We start from the raw sequence: 17,815 nt of genomic DNA on the forward strand, positions 1-17,815 counted from the left end.
TTCAATCTCTTCTGATCTCCAAGGCCGGGGGAAGGAGGGTGGGTATTAGGAATGTAGGCGAGATGGATCCCAAACATCTGAAGTTATGGTGAGTACATAACTAAAAGATGTTATGTGATCCTATCGCGCCTACATTCTGACTGATGGGACAGCGTCCCTAGCACCTGAATCCTGGGTGGCTCACTGGAAAACACTCATGAGTACCGTGGAACCAAATGATGCTCGCCCTTTAGATGCCACATCCAATTTATAGTGGGAAATGAAAGTGTGCGGATTGGACCAAGTAGCCGCAGCACAAATCTCAGAAATAGCGAGCTTGGAATGAAAAGCTATAGAAGTAGCCATAGCTCTGGTAGAGTGAGCTTTGATAGATGTTGTAAGTTGCTTATTCGTAGAGGAATAAGCCTGAGTTATACAATCTCTAATCCATTTGGAGATAGTAGCTTTTGTGATGGTTTTACCCAATTTATTGTCTGAGAAGGACACAAACAACTGGTCTGATTCTGAATTTGCTGAGTCCTGTCTAGATAGAAGCGCAATTGCCTGTGAACATCCAATTTATGGAGAGTGTATTCTGCTTCATTGGAGAATTTTGGAAAGAAAACTGGTAGCTCTAGAGATTGGAGACAGAGATTAGAACAGACCTTTGGGACAAAAGATGGATTAGGCCTAAGTGATACTCTATCCTTGTGAAAAATCAAGCACGGTAGTTTGATAGATAGGGCTTGAAGCTCTGAAACTCTTCTTGCAGAGGTAATTGCAACTAAGAAGGCAGTTTTCCAAGACAGATATTTTAACTCACATGTAGCAGCCGGTTCGAAAGGGGAAGATGTTAATGCAAGCACCAAATCAAGATCCCACGGAGGCAGGATGAAAAACTGGGGTCTTAACAGCCCGCACCTTTAATGAAAGTTTTGCATAATCTGCTGCTCATCAACGGAGGATCCATGGATTCGTGAAATTTAGAGATAGCTGCTAGTTGGACTTTAATAGTAGAGACAGAAGATCCTTGATTAAACAAGGATGTTAAAAATTTCAAAACCTCTGGGATCGGGGCAGTGATAGGGTCTAAGCCCTGAGTTGAGCCAGATAGCAAACCTCTTCCACTTACTGAGGTACAATTTCTTAGTGGTGGGTTTGTGGGCGAAGATAAAATGTGAATAACTTCGGGTCTAAGGTGTGATTTCTGACTAAAGTCGGAAGTGGAGGAGCCAAGCTGTCAACTTCAAAGTGTGAAGGGACTGGTGTTGTCGTCCCGACTGATGAATTAGCAGATCCGAGTTAGATCTAAAACCAAGGATCGTCCACCGCATGTTTCTTCAGGTAGGAAACCATACCTGACGAGGCCAGTCTTGAGCAATTAGTATCATTGTGGACCCCAATTGAGAAGCTTTCTGAATGACTTTGGGAGAAGTGGAATCGGAGGAAAGGCATAAAGTAGCCCTGTTGGCCAAGGTTGTGCTAGAGCATCCATAGCTGCTTCCCCCTGATGTGGAGTCAAGGAGAAGAACCTTTTGCACTTTGTGTTTTGTGGTGTTGCAAACAGGTCTCAGCACGTCCCCATCTTCTGAAAACCTGAGCTGCTACTGTTTCGTTCAGGGACCACTCGTGAGGAGAGAGAATTGTCCTGCTTAATCTGTCTGCCAATATACTGGATTTCCCCGGAATGTGGGTCGCTACCAAGAAACGGCTGGTAGCTACAGCCCATTCCCACACCCTCATGGCCTCTCTGCAAAGGGGGTAAGATCTGGTCCCTCCTTGTTTGTTTAGATACCAGACCACCAACATGTTGTTGGTGTGGATAGCGATAATGCCCTGAGGGAGAAACTTGTGTAAGGCCTGTAGGGACAGAAGTACAGCCCTCATCTCCAATACATTGATGTGGAGAAAGGTTTCGTCTGGAAGCCAGGAACCCTGAACTAACCTGCCCAGACAATGCCCCCCCCCCACCCTGTCTGGGAGGCATCCGTCGTCAGGGTGACCACTGGAGGGGGAATAACAAAAGGACTTCCCTGATTCAGATTGGATGTCTGAAGCCACCAGCGAAGGTCCCGTCTGCACGTTTCTGTAATCATAATGGGGTGATTGAGGGGAAGATCCTGAAAGGACCATTGAGTCGATAATAGCCACTGAAGAATCCTCATGTGCAATCTTGCCAGAGGAACTAGAAGAACCGTGGCAGACATCGAACCTAAAAGTTGCAGGACCATCCTGGCTGGGGCCTTGGATCTTGAAAGCAGGGCTTGAACTTGGCCTTGTAAAGTTTGGATCCTTTCGGTAGGAAGAAAAACGCGCATTGATTTTGAGTCTATCTCTGCTTCTATGAACTTTATGCGCTGAGAGGGCAGCAAGACAGACTTTGACCAATTGAATGTAATTCCCAGGGTAGCACCCAGGGAAAAGGTGGCTTTGAGGTTGTCCATTAGTAGATGACTGGTGGTGGCAGTCAGGAGCCAGTCGTCCAGATAGGGAAACACTTGGAATCCAAGACTCCTCAGGTGAGCAGTTACTACTGCCAAACACTTGGTGAACACCCTGGGGGCTGTGGTGAGACCAAAGGGCAGAGCACAAAATTGGAAATGACTGTCTCCCAGGCTGAAGCGCAGATACTTCCTGGACGCCCGATGTATCGGTATGTGATAATAGGCGTCCTTGAGATCTATGGAGCACATCCAAACATCCTTCTCCAATAATGGGAGAATGGATTGTAACGTGACCATTCGAATTTGGATTTCGTGGGATTGGTTTAGTCTGCTGAGATCCAATATTGGTCTCAGGTCCCCTGTCTTTTGGCACTAAAAGAACCTTGAGTAATTTCCGGATCCGATCTGGTCTGTGGGGACGGTTGGAAGACTCCTTTTCTAGCAGCTTTAACGCTTCTGCGGCTGCAATTTCCCTTTGACTGGGTGGTGGGTCCGGGATTTTTGGACGGTGGGGTGAGTGTGTGAAGGGAATGGTGTAACCTCCGGCAATAATCCGAAGCACCCATCTGTCCTGAGTGATTGACTCCCAGGCTTTTAGGTGCTTGGCAAAGCGGCACCCGACTGGCTCGAGCAGCACAGCGGGCAATCCCTCATGAAGTGTGGGAGGCTGAAGAGCCACGAAAGGACTCGCGGTCTCCAGAATTGCGAGGCCCTCTGCGCCTCTGGGGGGCGTCTCCCAGAAAAATTTCCCCGTCCTCTGCCTCTGGAAGGGGAATCTTCCTGCTGTTGATGGAAAAACTTACGTGATTTGCGGAACCACATCTTCCCTCCTCCTTTAGCCTTGGGATAAGGCCGAAAGGGAGTGGAATAACGTGCACCTCGGCAGATAAAGTTTTTCCTTCTTGCTCACAGCGGGTAAGAGTGTCTTTAACCTTAGGTCCAAACAAAGAGGACCCATCAAAGGGAGCGTCGGCAAAGGAAGACTTGAAGGCCTCTGCAAAATGACACAAACGGAGCCAGGCTTGTCTCCGTAGAGCCACGCCTGTGCCTGCCGCTCTACCCGCCCCTTCGGCCGCATATGAAATGAGCCTCATGGACGAGTTAGAAATTGAAGCAAGGATAGCCAACTGAGAGCTAACCGACTGGGCTAGCTGCTCAGATAGGTTACCTGAGAGGGAATCTGACAGCTCTTTGACCAGATCCCTCTGAAGCCTAGTAAAATGTGCCAAATAATTCAGGGACCTTAAAGTAAAGGCCGCTGAAGTCAGGGTACACTTCCCGTACCGGTCCATGCTCCTAGACTCATTAGGAGGATGGACGGACGTTGAAGCCTCTGCCACGTCCTGTTGTGTAGCAGATGCCACCACCATGGCATCTACAGCCACGCCTTTGGTCAGGAACTCCTTCTCGGGTGGGGCAGACAAAAATTTGTTAGGACGAGAAGGGACTGGTTCCACGGTATCTGGATGTTCCCACGCCCTTCGACAAACTAAATCCAGAAGCTCGAAGGGCGGAGACACGCAGGAGGCGGAGGGCTGAGCCCCAAAGGCCTTGAGAAGCACTGACTCATCAGCAGAGGGGGGTTTGGATATCCAGCCGCCTCGTTGTTTGAGGATCTCTAAGACGTCTGCAAATGAGACATCATCCGAGGACGACTTCGGGGACCCCTCCGCATCATCAAGATCAGTGTCCGATGTAATAGACTCGGGGGAGTCCGTGCTTCCTCTTGCACGATCTCTTCCTTGGGGCTCCTCTGAAGACAACTCGAAGAACCCTCAGGAGGAGGGAACCCCAATGGGGTAACCTCAGGCCCAGGGGCTCCGCTGCCTAAGGACCGGGAACTGCCAAAGACCCAGTCTCCACGCCCAGGGAAGGTGCGGTAAAGCCGGAGAGATGGCGAAGAAGACTTGGCCAAGGCACTCCTCATAGCTCTGAAAGCCGGACCCCAGAATCCTGGGAGTGTCCGGTCCCGAGCCATGACAGCAGGCGGAAGTCCCGCAGCCGAAGCACCGAGAGGGAGGCCCGGAACAGACAGCCTAGGTCCCGAAACATCACCCCCAGGTCCAGCCGAAGAAGTCCGTGTACCAAACTCGGACCCGAAGGCGGGTTGGAAGTAAGGGTCGGAGCCGACCCTAAGACCTCTACCGGCTCCAACAGCACCTGCTCCGGCGGAGCAGCGGTCGGAGGAGGAATGGCAATGACATGGGCATGGGCTGCGGCTCGAAGCCAACTGGGTCGGAGCCGAAACAAATTTTGAAAGACTGGGGACTGGAACAGTCTTTGGAGCATCCTGTCTATGTCGAATCTGACATCCTCGATGACCTAGAGGATACTGAGCGGGTTCGAGATGGCCTCTCCAACGGCCCCAAGGGCTAGGGACCCGGCTCAGGCGACTCGATGACTATCGGCGAAGGAATACCAAACTAGTTTCCATCGGTGCCGAGGAGAGCTTGGCGCCGAGGAGGAAGTGTCTGGCGGGCAACCTTCATCGGCTCCGAAACCAGTGGAGCCGATGAAGATGACCCCTCGATGCCCCAGCCATCGGCTCCGAAGCCAGAGGAGTCGAGACTGGTGGCATCGAGGCAGACGTTCGACCTCGGCTCCGAAGTCCTTGGAGCGAAGGAGAGCCTGCCTATGTCTTTTGGCGGTCGGATCCGACGGACTGGTCGGAGCAGGCGCCCTTTCTTTAGCAGGAGAAGGAGAGGATGCTAAAGCTTCTTCAAAGGAGGGTTTTATAATGCCTTTCAATATGAGCTTATTTTTCCTCTCTTGGAGGACCCTTGAGGAAAAAGCGTGACACACGCTGCAGGACTCCTGCAAATGTTTTGCACCCAAACAATAAACACAGAGAGAGTGGTCATCTGTGATAGACATTTTAAAGTTGCACTTGGTGCACTTTTTAAAGCCTGAAGGCCTAGGTACCGGAGACATTCTGAGTTAGTCAAAACACAGTACAAACACTAATTAGAAAGAATTGTTTTTTTTTTTTTTTTTTTGCTTTGTCCTTCTTTTAAAAGAAAGAGAAATATCAGTAATATAAAGGATCCGAGATCCCTAAACAGAACCGAAGTCACCTACAACCAAAAAGACCGGGAAAGGCCTTTCCACACAAGAGGTACTCCTAGTCAACACTCACAAAAGAATTCACCAAGTGAATTTCACCAAACGCACTCTAAACACAAGAACAGCTGTTAAAACAGCTTTTTTTTGAAGAATAAAGAAATTCCTGACAGAAAAACTAGTGAAAATAATCACTACTTCGCTCAGCCAGCTCGAGACCACGTCTTCACTTGTTAGCGGCAAACGAGATCTGGGGGACTGGTAGTGGTGCATCCTGGGATATAGTAAGCTCAGCCAATAAGAGACTTCGCTCTTTGGCATAAGCGTGCCGAGTCGGAGCAGAGGGATCGGCTCCGAACTCATCAGTCAGAATGTAGGCGAGATAGGATCACATAACATCTAGCTGATACGTCGTGGTCTGGGCCTAAGCAAGGAAGGCAGTAGGAATGGAAATCCTTATGAGGTATTTGTTTCTCACAAGTTAAACAATTATTTACTTTGTCTGACATCGGCCGAGGCAAGAAAGAGTCCCAGCAGTGCAGTAGCTTTAGAAGTCTTCGTAGCTGAATCTCTGGATCTGACCGACCGGCACTTGCGAACAGCTTCTGCTTGACCGCGGCAAGAAAGACTGAGGAAAATGGCGTCGGCTGATGCCTTTATACCCCAGCAGCTCTGACGTCGGGGAAGATGCGACATCAGCCGAGGCCAGACCCAGACTTTGGAATCCGGCCGACCGAAGGACTGCCTGAGGCAGGACAACCCATATGTTATGACTGCAGATGCATCCTTGAAGGACATCTGCAAGGCACTGGAAAAGCATAGACACAGCCTCCCACAACACTGAACGAGGAAGCAAGTGGTAAAGCAAGCAAACTTTCATGCAGCGAAGACTTTCCAGCCTGCAAGAACCCTCAAGTATCAATGGCTAAGCAGAAGCTAAAGAACTGCATACAAGGCAAACAGCTGGTATACAAACAAGTCCAGAACACACAACTGAGGAGTGATGCAGTGACTGAAATTTGACATTATGCACTTACCATAACTTGGCAACTGTGCTGCCCATTTTCATTCTTCCTTACCCATGGGTCTAGGATCTGACCCGCTGATCTGTGCTGCTTTTTACAAGACTGGATCCAAGCGGCATGCTCTTCCCTTTACCCACAATGCTCTTCCCTTAACCCACAATGCTCTAGTCCTCACCAACTTCGCAGAACGAGTTTGTTGCATTACTTGTCAGTCATTCATACACCCTACTGAAGAACCTAATAAGCAAATCCTGATGAGGCTCAAACCAGGAGGCTATGGGTCCTATGACATCTAGGAGTATTGTTCAAGGGATGGTTGGGTAGGAAGTTGCGGAAGAATTAAAATGGACAACACAGATGCCAAATTATGGTTAAATAAATAACTTCTAAATCTGATGTTATCCTTTTCATTCCTCCTCACCTATGGTTCAGAGTCCCCAGCAACATAAGCCCTGGGTAGCCCTTATGGAAGGGCATGCTGGAGCAATGTCAAACCAAAGGAAGCCATTTCTAGAGATATCCAATTTGTAGTGTACAACAAAAGCATAAGGATTTAACCATGTAGCTGCAGCACAAATAAACTCTGGCATTAAAACCTGAAATTGGCAAAGAGCTAGTAAAATGAGCTGTAGGAGTACGACAATTCCAAACCTTTGAGAGTAAATCAATGAAACACAATTTGTAATCCATCAGGGCAGAGTAACTTTAGAAAAAGAAAGTTGTATAAAATCTTACCGTAACTATAGATGTCCTTCTCTTCCATCTTGCAGTAATTCACTAGTAGGTTTAGCTTTCTTCCCACCAGCTTGTTCGGCCAGGTTTCCAAAGTATTTCAAGTCCCTGTTGGTGCAGACGTCTGATGTGTAGGCTGGTACGCGGGCCATAAAAGTGATGTCTGTGCACACCAGTCCTCAGAAACAAGAAGCCCCAGGAGTCAGTCTTGATAGCATAGCCTGTGTAGGAGCCAAGGAGAGCAAGTGCAAGGAGAACAGGGGGATGGAGTGAGGGAGGGAAGGAATACTGCAACATTAAAGAGAAGAACATCTATAGTTATGCTAAGATTTTACACAACTTTCCTTATCCTTTTCCAATGTTGCAGTATTCACTAGTGGGCGAGTACAACAGCTCACTGCTGGCTGGGCGATGGTCTGGAAGAGTATTCCAGGAACCCATGCAAGATATCCCTGGCAAATCCTGCTCTGGTCCTGGAAATGTGGTCCAGTCTGTAGTGTTTGGTGAAGGTGTGTACAGATGACCAAGTAGCAACTTCTAGAATGGAGTTAGTATCCAGACCTTTAAAGACAGCTCCAGTGGAAGCCATGGCCCGCGTGGAACGGGCTCTGACGTTGCCCATTAGCATCTTTCCACGGTGAGTAAAAAAAAAGGAGATGCCCTTAGCAAGCCAAGAAGAGATGGTCTGCTTACCTACAACTTTCCCCAGAGCCCTGGGGTGGATGGAAACAAACAGCTGGTCTGATTTGCGTATGGGTTTGGTCTTATGCAAGTAGAAATGGAGTTGCCTGTGTACATCCAGGGAGTGAAGGACTCTGCCTCCCAGAGGGTTAGGAAAGGAGGTGGGCAGGTGAATAGCTTGATTAAGGGAGAGGTCATTAACCACCTTGGGGATGGAGGGGTTAATCCTGAGGGTAACCCCTGTCCATATGGAAAACTAAAAAGGGTGGAGTAGACATGAGGGCTTGGAACTTAGACCCTTCTAGCTTGTGTTAAAGCTGCTAGCAGTACTGTTTTTCCAAGTGCAAAATTTCAAGTCAGCCTTACTGGCTGGTTCAAAGGGTGGCGGAGTGAGTTTTTCCAGCACATAATTAAGATCTCAGGGAGGAGTTGTTTGCTTCCTAGGGGGTGTAAGGTGTAAAACACTTTTCAAGAATAGTTTGGTTGGAAGCAAGTGGGGGCTCCATAAGCAGGGAGGCAGAAATGGCTGACAAGTGTGCTTTTAAGGAGGAGCAAGACAAGCCTGTCTTTAGCAGTTCACACAGGTAAGAGAATTAGAGGCAAGTCGCTGTCCAGCAGCTGTCTGACACCAGACAGAAAACCTCCATTTAGAGAGGTAGAATTTCCTTGTGTATGGTTTCCTGGCCTCCTGCAGGACTGAGAGCACGTCCTCGTTATATAGGTGTATGAAGGGAATGAAACCACTGTGAAAAACTTTTCAAAAGCAAACTTCAACTTAAGACAGAGGTGGAAAGTTTCAAAGACCCCATGCTAAAGGATAACGCTGTCCAAGCTGTAAAATCCTTTACTAATGCATTCTACGGGCACCTACAAGAATGCATGGATCGGGTTTATCCCAAGCAAAACCAAGACTCACTCCTCCAAGAAAAGGAAACCAGTCTGGCGGACTCCTGCCATAAACAAGCTATATAATAGTAGGAGGAAACTTGTACAGAAGAGTAAAATCCCAAGAAGGGAAGACACCCCTGATCAGTATTAGCAAGAAAAAGAAGTTATGTACCTACCATAACGTTCCATGTTAGTTGTCTTCATCTCGCCTTCTTTCTTGCTGGTTGGGATTGGAGCCGATCCTCGGCTCCGACTCTGCCATCTTCTATAGCTCGAGAGCTGTTTACTGGCTCGAGGCTACCCCTTATCCCATGATGCCTAGCGATAGCTACCCAGATCTAGTTTGAAATAGCTAACCCCAGACAGCCAGAGAATAAACCTGTCCAAATAAATAGGTTGAGTATACCTGTCATACTCTCTAAGTCAGTAGAGGAAACAAACCAGAACACTCAGCCAGTGAAACCAGAACTCCTCTCGGTCCAATAGGACAGGGGGACAGAGGGTGGGACGCAAGAAAGAAGGTGAGATGAAGACAACTAACATGGAACGTTATGGTAGGTACTTGACTTATGTTAAGTTGTCTATCTCGCCTTCGTTCTTGCTGGGTGGGACAGCGTCCCTAGCACTTACTGTCCTGGGTGGCTCATTGGAACAGACTCTTCAGAACAGTGGAACCAAAGTCAGCTCTGCTCCTGGAGACCATATCTAGTTTGTAATGAGAAATAAAGGTATGAGGATTTGCCCACGTAGCAGCTGCACAGATAGAATCCATGGGCAACCTAGACTGGAAGGCTATAGAGGTGGCCTTAAGGCCCTAGTAGAATGACCTTTCAGTTTGATAGGTAACTCTGTTCCTTAATTGATAAATGAAAGTAATAGTATGAGACAACCACCTGGATAAGGTCACGTTGGAAACTGGGAGACCTTGTTTGCCTAGAGCAATAGAAAGGAATAGTTGGTCCGACTTCCTTATTTCCTTAGTCCTGTGCAGGTAAAAAAACAATAGTCTATGAACGTCCAATTGGTGTAATTTGTACAATGCCTTGTTGGTGTGGTTAGGGAAAAACACAGGAAGCGCTACAGATTGGTTTAAATTATTTTCTGAGCAGACTTTCGGAAGAAATGAAGAACTAGTCCTCAGAGCAACCCTGTCCTTATGAAAAAGGAAGTATGGAGGACGAACACAGTGCCTGAAGTTCAGAGACGCGTCTGGCTGAAGTAATAGCTACCAGAAAGAGCGTCTTCCAAGATAGAAACTTAATGGAACAGGACGCTGCTGGTTCAAAATGGGGCAGAGTTAAGAAGTTAGTACCAAATTAAGGTCCCAAGGAGGAGGGGGATCTCTCACTGGAGGCCTAAGGAGAGTGGTCCCTCAAAAAAGCTTTACAGAGCTCGAGACAATGTTTGAATTTGATAAACCAACATGAAAGTTAGAAATGGCCGCTAATTGAACCCAGATTGTAGCAGAAGCGGACCTGGAATGAAAAAGTTGCTAGGAATTCCAGAATTTTGTGGACTGGGGCTGAAAAGGGATCTACGTTCCTAGCCTCTGCTCAACAAGAAAAACGTTTCCATTTACTAGCATAAGTTTTTCTGGTTGTGGACTTGTGAGAGGAGACTATCTCGCGTACAGTCAGGGAAATGCTAGGAAGCCTGGCTAAGGTTGGAAGTGGAGCAACCAAGCTGTGAGCTGGAGAGTTTGGAGGGAATGATACAACCTGCCTGATTGATGAATCAAGTAGGTCTGGAATCGGATCCAGAGTCCAAGGCTGATTGAGAAGGTAATGGTGCAGGAATGGGAACCCTATCTGTAGAGGCCAGTATGGGGCAATGAGGATCATTTTGCAACCCAATGATATTGCTTTCTGTATGAGTTTTGGAATCAGGGGAAACGGAGGAAAGGCATAAAGAAGTCCCTGAGGCCAATAGTGGACTAGAGCGTCTTTGGGTGAGTGACCTGGAAGCGGAAGAAGGGAGAAGTAGTTGCTGCATTTGCTGTTGAAGGGGGTGGCAAAAACATCACAAGGCTGTCCCCATTTGCGGAAGATAAGATCCGCAACTTCCTGATTCAGAGACCACTCATGAGGCATGAGGATAGCCCTGCTGAGCCTGTCCGCTATGACGTTGGACCTCCCAGGGATGTGCGTCGCAATCGGAAAACTTTGAGTGCTTCTCAACACAGGGGGTAGGACCTGGTTCCTCCCTGCTTGCTGATGTACCACACCACTGACATATTGTCTGTTTGAACTGCAATGGTCCCAGAAGGGAGTGTGTCCTGAAGGGCTTGCAATGCTAGGAGCACGGCTCTCATTTCTAGGACGTTTATGTGCAGATGGTACTCGTGAGGCTGCAGAGTGCCTTGGACTGTCCTGCCACCCCCCCCCCCCTTATCAGGGAGGCGTCTGTGGTCACTGTGGCTACCAGAGAGGGCTGAATTAAGGGTCTGCCTTGAGTCACTAGTGGGGAGACCATCCACCAGGAAAGGTGCCTTTTGCATGCTTCTGTAATCATGATCATGTGAGACATGGGCAGCTGTTGGAAAGACAACTGTGTGAACAGAAGCCACTGAAGGATCTTCATGTGAAAGCGGGCCAGTGGGATTAGAAGAATGGCTGCTGCCAGAGTTTGAAGGACGAACCTGACTTGGATTCTTTTGCTCTGCATCAGAATTTGCACTTGCTGACGAATTGTAGACACCCTTTCTGGCGGTAGCCTTGCGGACATGTTCCTTGTGTCTAAGTTTGCTCCTATGTAGGTGATAGATTGACAGGGCAACAAGGCAGATTTTTCAAAGTTTATTGTAATGCCTAACTGGGAGCAGATTGTAATGGTGTAGTCCCTGGCTTGAAGAAGTTGATGCCTGGTAGTAGCAATGAGGAGCCAGTCGTCTAGATATGGAAACACCTGGAATCCTCGACGTCTCAGGTGAGCCGTGACCACTGCCATACATTTGGTGAACACCCTGGGGACTGTGGTGAGACCAAAGGGCAGAGCTCTTAACTGGTAATGACTGGCTCCCAGCTGGAAGCGAAGAAAACTCCTGGAACGCCTGTCCCTCTTGATATGGTAGTACGCATCCTGAAGATCTACTGAGCACATCCAATTGTCCTGACCCAGAAAGGGTAGAACGGACTGTAGCGTGACCATCTGAAACTTTGTTCTTTGTACAGACCTGTTTAGTCTGCTGAGATCCAGAATCAGTCTCCAGTCCCCTGTCCTTTTTGGTACCAAAAAGTACCTTGAGTAAGTTCCGGATCTGTGCTGGTCTGCCAGGACTTCCTGGATGACTTTTTCTAGCAGTTTTGAAACCTCTATTACTGCTTGGTCCTTCAGTTTAGGTGGAACATCTGGAAGGGATTTCCTTGACTGTAAGGGGGGGGGGGCTCACAAAAGGGAATTTTGTAACCTCCGGATATAATGGACCATACCCATCTGTCTTGTGTTAAATCTTGCCAGGCTTTTGGGTACAGTGAAAGTCTTCCCCAACTGCCTCCAGAGGTGAACAGCCGGGCAACCCTTCAGGGATGCTGAAAGGGCTCAGAGAAGGATTCTCTGTTGCCCTGGTTCTGTGGACCCCCTCTGCCACGAGGGCGGCGTCTATTGTTTCCCCCTCTGCCTCTGGAGAAAAATCACTACGTGCGTCAGGCAAGGCTCCCTGGGATTTACGGAACCACATCTTCCCACTCTTCTGACCCTTGGGGTAGGGTCTAGAGGGAGTGGAAAAACAGACTCCCACGGCAGAGTGCGTCTTGCCTTCTTGCTCACACCTAGCCAAAGTGTCTTTCACCTGTGGTCCAAAAAGAAAGGAACCATCGAAGGGAGTGTTGGTGAAGGACGCTTGAAAGGGTTCCGCAAAGTTACACAGGCATGCCTCCTAAGGGCCACCCCGGTACCAGAGGCTCTACTCGCCCCATCGGCTGCATAGGAAATGAGCCTCATGGAGAAGTTATCAGAATTAAGCATCACCAGCTGAGAAGCTACTATAGCTTGAGCCCCCTCAGCTGATTAATCTTGAAGGGTATCTCCGAGCTCTTTAAGGAGATCCCTCTGAAGCTGGGTAAAATGACATAAGTAGTTCAGTGACCTCATAGAAATGGTCGCTGAAGCAAACATTTGCTTCCCATATCTGTCCATGGTCCTAGACTCCTGGTTAGGAGGATGGACAGACGAAGAGGTATCCGCTAACTTTTTTGGTGGCTGCTGCTACCACCATGGCATCAAAAGGAACTGCTTATCCTGGGGTGCTGTGATAAATTTGCCAGGTCACCTCGGAGTTGGTTCCACTGTATCCGGAGCTGACCAAGCCTTTCGCGCCACCACTGCCATAAGTGGATCGAAAGGCGGAGAAACCCAGGAGGTGGAAGGTCGGGAACCGAACGCATCCAGAAATACAGACTCTTCCTCAGTAGGGGCTAGGGGATTGAAGCTCCTCCTCTGCTTAAGCATTTCTAGGATTTCAGAGAAGGAAACCTCTTCAGAGGGGGATCTTGGGGACCCTTCCGATTCATCTAAGTCTGTATCAGAAGTAACAGACTCAGGGGAGTGGTGCCCTGGAGCACCGGTTCCCTACGCTTGGGGTCTGGAGGAGGAGGAGCAGAGGTTGGCACAGGCACTATAGGAGACTGAGCCGGTGGAGCTGACTCAGTGGCCAGCACACTCCTCGTGACATCGAAGGCGTCCCTGCCACGATGCAGAGAAAGCTCCGGTTCCGAGGAAATTGGAATCTTTCTCCACACCGAGGGAGACTGCTCTGAGGCCGATGTAGGAGCCGAGCTCACCTGTGCCGAAGCTCCGAGAGGGAGAACTGGGTCGGACAAGGGTCCGATGCCACTCATCCCCTTGGAGCCGAGGGAGCCCTGGTGCCCAGATCCCACGACGGAAAGCACCACCGAGGGGATCGGAGCCGGCGACAGAACCAAAGGAGATAGAGTTACCGGAGCCGACGGTTCCACTACTCTAACCCCAATGAACTTCGGCTCTGAACTCATTGGAGTCGGAGGAAGATCAATAGAAGTGGACGGAGTAGACATGTTGAGGAGGGCTGGACAACATCTTGGCAAGTACCTGCGACTTTAGCAACCTACTAACCACTCCAATCGTGATCAGACAGCCTAGAGGATCGAGAGGAGTGAGAGGATCTGTGACCACGCTCGCTCTGAAGCAAGGGAGACAGAGGAGCCAAATGTACCAATTCCAATGAAGGGGACCTCAGCCTCTTGTGACTCCCCGAAGGTTCTGAAGTTTCTGATGGAGCCGATGGCCGATGGGGAGATAGTCTTATCGGTGCCAGCCGGAACCGAAAGCGTCTGAACAGAGGACGGCTCCGAACTTGGAGCAGACAGCTTGGCAGAGCCGAAGGAAGATCAATAGAAGTGGATGGAGTAGACATGTTGAGGAGGGCTGGACAACATCTTGGCAAGTACCTGCGACTTTAGCAACCTACTAACCACTCCAATCGTGATCAGACAGCCTAGAGGATCGAGAGGAGTGAGAGGATCTGTGACCACGCTCGCTCTGAAGCAAGGGAGACAGAGGAGCCAAATGTACCAATTCCAATGAAGGGGACCTCAGCCTCTTGTGATTCCCCGAAGGTTCTGAAGTTTCTGATGGAGCCGATGGGGAGATAAGTCTTATCGGTGCCTGCCGGAACCGAAAGAGTCTGAACAGAGGACGGCTCCGAACTTGGAGCAGACAGCTTGGCAGATTTAGGGAACTTCACAGGCTGAGAGGTCTTGGTCAGTGAATCCTGGGGCTTTAAAAGACCCCTAAGAATAAGCTTATTCTTAAGCTCCTGTAGGACTCTGACTAAATGCATGGCAGATAGAACAAGAGTCCTGCAGGTGCACAGCGCCTAAACAATAGATGCAAGAAGTGTGCCCATCTGTCAGACATTTTCTGACAGCATGAGTCACACTTCTTGAATCCAGACACTTTGGATTCCTTTGACATCCTGAAAGAAGGAAAAAACAAATACCACAACAGCTACCAAAGCAAAATACAGTTTACACAAAAAACACACTGTACTACAAGACTATAGCTAAAGGAAATTTCTTTTAAGTAGGAAAGCCTCCAACGTAAACGGCTAGCCTATGAAAGAAAGGTAGAAGGAAAGCCTCTAACCTAAACAGCTAACCTGATAAGAAGAGGATGAAGGGGGGGGGGGGGGCGGGGGAGAACTCTCCAAGTTAAACGAGTTCTACAAGGAAGGGATACTACAATTAAACACTAGCTATCACAAAAAACAAGACTAAACGTTAATAAAACACCGAAAAAATATAATTCTAGAGTAAGAAAGTTATACGAAAAAACTTTATATGAGCCTGAGCCAGAAAAACGACACCTCTCAGCTGAAGCGGCAAACTAGATCTGGGTAGCTATCGCTAAGCACCATGGGATAAGGGGTAGCCTCAAGCCAGTAAACAGCTCGCGAGCTATAGAAGATGGCCGAGTCGGAGCAGAGGATCAGCTCCGATCCCAACCAGCAAGAATGAAGGCGGGATAGACAACTTAACATACTATGATCCCTCAAAATCATCCAAGGCAAGCTTCAAAAGAAAAATTGCCAGACACCAAAGAAAACCACAAGGCATTCTTTAGCTACGTCAAGAATCTAAGTGGCAATGCTCAAATCTGCTCAGAGTTAGTGCAGAATGGCACAAAATACACTGAACCGACCGATATCGCCAACATCCTGGCTGACAGGTTCAGCGCAAACTTCACCCCCTCTCACCACCAAAAGGGCCCATAACCATACCAGAAGAATGTAGAGTCCCTGAAATCAGACACTCTGGTTAAAACAGCCCTCTCCAAAGCCAAAAACATAAAATCAATGGGACCAAACTGTGTCCCAGGCTGCATCCTACACTAGCTCAAAGACGAACTAACCCCTCACCTAAACACACTGTTCAAATTCAGCCTCTCCACAGGTTACGTACCCATAGAGTGGCGCACAGCAACGGTTATTCAGCTCCACAAAGCTGGAGCCACAACAGACCCCGGGAACTATCGCCCTATAAGCCTGAACAGCTTGGTCTGCAAGGCTATGGAGCGCATCATCATGGAACTCATTAACAGACATTGGAAACTCCAAACACTGGACCCTACCCAGTTTGGCTTTAAGGGCAGATCATGCCTCCTAAACCTGGTGGACTTCTTTGAGACAGTTACCAAGGCTATAGAGGAGGGAAAGGTGGTACACAGCCTACCTAAAGCGTGCAAAGGCCTTCAACACCATTCCCCATTCTGGTATTATAGACAAGCTCACCAGCCTGAACATATACTCCTACGTCACAAGATCGGTTGCCAACTGGTTCATGCACAGAACTCACATGGCAAGAGTTGCAGGAGCTAGGTCTGACTAAACAAGCGGCACTCCCCAGGGCTCAGTCCTAGGACACCTCCTGTTCGGCATATACTTCTCAGAGATACAGGCAAGCACAGAACTATGGCTGATCAAGTTTGCAGAAAAATGCAAACTAGGGGCTATAATTGACACTTTGGCTGACAGACATCCTCCAAAAGGGTCTCACTGAGATGGATGCCTGGTGTCAAAATCATGGCCTCAAGCTAAATGCCAAAAAGTGCATAGTCATCCCTTTTGGAAAAAACAAAGTACCCACAAACTACCACACAGGTGGTAGTCCCCTAAATAAGGAAGACGTAATAAGGGATCTAGGGTCCCAAGTAGATAGCAATCTCTCCTTTGATAATCACATTGCCAAAGTGGTTAGAAAATCCTTCTACGTGGCCCACCTATTCAAAAAAGGGTTTGCATCCAGATAGAGAGGTCATTGTGCCCCTCTACCCATCAGACCCAGAGTACAACACCTCATTTGGGATGCACCTTACAACACACCTGCAACAGCTGGAAAGACCACAGAAGTATCTCACAAAGAGGATTACTGGCCTCAGATCCCCTATACAGCTAGACTGACGAAATTCCAGCTGTACTGTTACATACCGCCTACTCAGAGGTGACCTCTGCCTGACAAAGCCATGTCCAACCCAGAACTGGACATGCTCCACCTAAAGAAAACCTTATCCCCTCAAGCCACACGTTCTAGGGGTCTAAACCTCAACAATAAATAGGATGTGCTGGAGGGATAGATTCCTGTCCCAGAGACTTCCCATGCTTTGGAACAAGATTCCAATCTACCGCAGGCAGAACTCCTCGGTAAAACTCAAGAGAAACCTTGACGAGTGGATGGGAAACAAGTTTACACCAGGAATCACTTCAGTGGATCTGCTGGACAGAGGAACAGGGAACTAATCTAAGGGGGCAGCGAAAGCCAACACATTCTGGCTACGCTTATAAATGCCTTTGGACAGATAGGTTCATAGGTAGGTACTAGGCTATCGGCCACAGGGAGAGGTGCAGGGATATCCACTGTGGGTGAATCTGTGTCCCCTGGTGCTGTGTGACTAGATCCATTGGGGGGGGGGGGGTAACTTGTTGTGATTGCCCCTTGTATAGATGGAGGGGGAACCAGTGTTGGCTTGGCCAAAAGGCAGTCACCAACAAGATTTTGGTGAGTCCTGCTGAATTTTCAGCAGGACACACTATTAGAGGGAAAGGCATACAGGTATTTCCCCTTCCATGACATTAAGGCATCTGTTTGAAGAGCCTTCGGGTCATCAGTTCTAGAGCAGTAGCTCTGGAGTTGCCTGTTTGTGGAGGAGGTGTGGAGGAGGTGAACAGGTCTATCTGGAATACCCCACCAGTGGATCAACTCTAGGAATACCTCCCTTGACAGCATCCATTCATGACTGTCTGAGGAGGTTCTGCTTAAAGAGTCTGCCTGGCAATTTTGTTGGGACGGGATGTAGGCTGCCTGTAGGGTGATCCCCTGGGAGACAGCTAGTTCCCATAGCTATAGAACTAGTCTGCAGAGGAGATAGGACTTTGCCCCTCCTTGCTTGCTCAAGTACCACATCACTGTGGCATCGTCTGTGAAGATCTTCAGAATGCCCTGTCTGAGGAAAGGTAGAAAGGCCTGCAGGCCCACA

General features: G+C 48.6%; 1 protein-coding gene across 3 annotated transcripts in view; it reads right to left on the minus strand.

Moving 5' to 3' along the window:
- DEK (DEK proto-oncogene) overlaps positions 1–17,815 on the minus strand; it is a 1,116,206-nt gene that overhangs the window by 382,609 nt on the left and 715,782 nt on the right. The gene's annotated exons all lie outside the window — the stretch shown is intronic.

This window comes from Protopterus annectens, chromosome 3.part0, assembly GCF_019279795.1.
Source record: "Protopterus annectens isolate FY-2018-M chromosome 3.part0, PAN1.0, whole genome shotgun sequence".
NCBI lineage: Eukaryota > Metazoa > Chordata > Ceratodontiformes > Protopteridae > Protopterus > Protopterus annectens.